The sequence below is a fragment of the Notolepis coatsorum genome (genome assembly GCF_963971535.1).
Source record: "Notolepis coatsorum genome assembly, contig: SUPER_7_unloc_1, whole genome shotgun sequence".
Lineage (NCBI taxonomy): Eukaryota > Metazoa > Chordata > Actinopteri > Aulopiformes > Paralepididae > Notolepis > Notolepis coatsorum.
Window position 1 is genome coordinate 165,495 of NW_028174880.1, and position 3,698 is coordinate 169,192.

General features: G+C 41.5%; 1 long non-coding RNA gene across 1 annotated transcript; it reads right to left on the minus strand.

Annotated features, from left to right (window-relative positions):
* Positions 1-1,065: 1,065 nt before the first annotated feature.
* On the minus strand, positions 1,066-3,419 carry LOC311232719. The gene is made up of 3 exons (XR_014619968.1): positions 3,142-3,419; positions 1,840-2,103; positions 1,066-1,361 (listed from the first exon to the last, which is right to left on the minus strand). It is a non-coding gene; the product is annotated as an uncharacterized lncRNA (long non-coding RNA).
* Positions 3,420-3,698: the final 279 nt, after the last annotated feature.

Below are 3,698 nucleotides of genomic sequence, written 5' to 3' on the forward strand. Positions count from 1 at the left end.
AATCAGGATGTCAATTTCCAAAAGTGTCACTTGTTGTTCTGTGGCACTTCACACAAACCATTAGTAATTGACAACCTAAACACATGCCTGATAACTGAATAATAATAATAATAATAATAATAATAATAATAATAATAATAATAATAATAATAATAATAATAATAATAATAATAATAATAATGATGTTATTGAACTGAACAGAACTACACACAGGCTACAAACAGTGTAGTACAGTGTAGTATCCCCTAATAGGCAAAACATATTTGAATAGATATCACTATGAAACTTTCCCAGTTTGTTATGTACATATAAACTAAGAAAAAATATATTGCAAGTTTTCTGAATTTTATGGTTATATATGCAAATGAGGCACTTCCCCATTAAATATGTGCACATTTATGGATTACAATAAGGCAAAATGAAGTAAAATAAACAACTAATTGTGTGTTATTGATGTTTTATTGTCACTAGTTTCATAGAAGACATGTTTAGGAAGCAAAATATAACAAAATCTCAAAATCAACCAAAAAAAGTATATTTGCCTATTCACCTTAACTTATACATAAAGACAACCAGACGCTGGGTATATTTTCTAACATATTTTAGAATCCTTTAGAATGTAAGTTGACCCCTGAGCAGGAGTAAAAAAAAAACACATCTTTTATAAATTACTGCCTTTTAGTGCATTCCGCACTTAAAACAGAGGCACACTTGTTCTGTAATCAAGTTTAAAATAATAATAATAATAATAATAATAATAATAATAATAATAATAATAATAATAATAATAACAACTTTATTTGTATAGCACTTTTCATACAGAGGTTGCAGTTCAAAGTGCTTCACAACAGTAAAAAATACAGGCATAAGCGAGCATAAAAAGATAGACAGGTAGAATCACAGTGTTTCACATTAGGATCTAGCATCCCAATAGGCTCTCCGCTTACAGTTTTCAGTAACACAAATAGTAAAAATAGTTTAAAATGATTCAGTTTAAAAATAGTCAATTATTTTTTTAAATAGAACGGACATAAGAAATACAGGCAAAATACCCACTAGATTAAATAGATATATGTAAGATCTTTAATACAATCATCCCCATTAATGATTTCTAATATACGGAGCCATAGGAATAGCTGTAGGATGAAAGGCCTGCTGGCGATGTGTGGGACGATTCCCTCTGGGTTTTCCCCACCCCCGGTTCTGCTGGGAGGGTCTTGACGTCCGAGAGGTCACCATTCTTTAGTCACGCTGTCTGTGACCATTGACACCTCCCCTGGCCTCTTGGACCACGGCCACACCCTCGACCACAGGTTGGACAGGGTACCTCTGCAAGTCTCTGGTAACTCGGCGAGTATCCTCTGTGAGGGGGAACAGGATGGCAAATGCTGGGTCACGCTGGCTGTGACTCTCAACAGTCATAAATGTCATTATGAATTGAAAATGGGGGACCCTGATGTAAACAAGACGAAAGTCTTTCTCTGGTCTGCATCCCCTTAACAATTGTGTGTATTGAGATGCACTGTACTGTACCCATTCTGCAATATGTTAATTAAAATGTTGAATCAATCAATCAGATAGAGCCCCGGGAGTCGGGAGTGGTATTTGTACAATACCGCGTACTTCGGCGCACGCCTCACATATCGGCATGTAACTCGAGAACCGCTGAGCGGATTTTGACGCAATCAACAGGCAACACATAGGGCTTTAATTCGATATATATATATTGTATTAGAGAAAATGCACACCCGAGCCGCTAGAGGTCGCCAAAAGTGTCAGTGGGAAAATCGTCCCACATGCCACATGCCACATGCCCACATTAATATTTGTATTTCTTACTAGGGCGGCGAAGGCTGCAGGACCGTGTGACGATGACCGAGCGCGTCTTGTTCTCAGCAGGATTGGAAGCCGTGCAGCTGTGAGGGATGTTGAATTGCCTGTCCATCGTCAGCGGAACAGAGTGGCTGGTGTCGTCAGTCAGTCTCTCCTCTCCTCGGGACCAGTGAAGAAGAACGGTCTCTACACCCCTCTCCACGAAACACAGCAGGGTGCAGCTCTCATCGGCCACGGTGGATACAATTACAGAGGGCATTGGCACAGGCTCTGGGAGGGGGGGGGGGGGAAGGGTGTTGAATTAAAAAGGAAATGACCGTAGATAAGTAAGCAAGTAAGTAAAGTGTATTTGTATAGCAGAACGCAATAAAACAGAGAACACAGCAGCTGACAGTATCAAGTAAGTAAGCAGATTAAAACAAGCTCAAACTAGCCGAGGGACAGAAAGACATGACCACACACATAATAACAGATACAATAAGGATCAATGACACCATTCATTCAAAAGCCTGTGTGATTACAAATGTTTTGAGCTGCTTTTAAAAGAACAACAGGATTGTGCAGATTGCAGCACTAAGAGGAGGGTGTTCCATTGAAGTGACCTCTGGTTTTTAGGCGGTTTAGAGGCTAATAGTTGTTATTGAGACGACCTGACAGGTAGACTGGTAGACTAGTAGACTGGTAGACTGGTAGACTAGTAGACAGATAGACTGATAGACTGGTATACTAGTAGACTGGTAGACTAGTAGACAGATAGACTGATAGACTGGTAGACTAGTAGACAGATAGACTGATAGACTGGTATACTAGTAGACTGGTAAACTAGTAGACTGATAGACTAGTAGACTGGTAGACTGGTAGACTGATAGACTAGTAGACTGGTAGACTGGTAGTTACAGGTGAAGAAGGTCAGCCATGCAGCCCGGTGTCTGACCAGGCAGGGCTTTAGAACTTAGCACCAGTTCGGAACTGGACCCGGAAATGAATTGTTAGCCAGTGCAGAGAGATAGTGTAGACAGGATAGACCTGCCAGTCAAACATAGTCAAACATACGACCTGCCAGTCAAACACAGTCAAACATACGACCTGCCAGTCAAACATAGGACCTGCCAGTCAAACATAGTCAAACATACGACCTGCCAGTCAAACATAGTCAAACATACAACCTGCCAGTCAAACATACGACCTGCCAGTCATTCATTCATTCATCCATTGCTTCCACTAAACTGCAGCTTCAACAGGCATCTGTTCTCGATTTGAACATTAGCATCATCCAAGCCTAGAGCGCAGTAAAGAAACATGACTTACCGTAGACGTCCAGCCGATAATATGTACTAACTCCGTCTTTTGTATTCACTGTATAATCCCCTGTGTCATCTGTCTGCAGATTCGGGATTCTAAAGAGTCCTGTGTCTTTGTCCCACAGAACTCTACCGGTAAAAGGATTAGGTAGTAGGTGAAGTGTTCTCCCCGGTAACACTATAGCAACAACTGATCCTCCATGCTGTATATATCCTAACTCTGTGGTGGGGTCGCCAGGAAGTGTGATGGATCCTCCCACAGTGGCTGTCAGCTGCACCGTCTCCTCGCTGGTTACTGTAACACACAGGTGACACCAGAGTCAGGATCAGTGGAAATGAGAGACTGCAGAGTTTATTAACACAACATTAACACAGTGTGACATCACTGAATCAGGAACGCTCGTCTGGTCATCTAAGGCAGCGTTTCCCAAACTCTGGGTCGCGACCGGTCGCGGACCCCTTCACCACCGAGTTTACCTGCCTATTGAAGGAAAACTCTGGATCAAAGAGCACGCCCAGGTTTTTAACAAAGGGCTTGACTAGGGGAGACAGGTTACCCAGGCT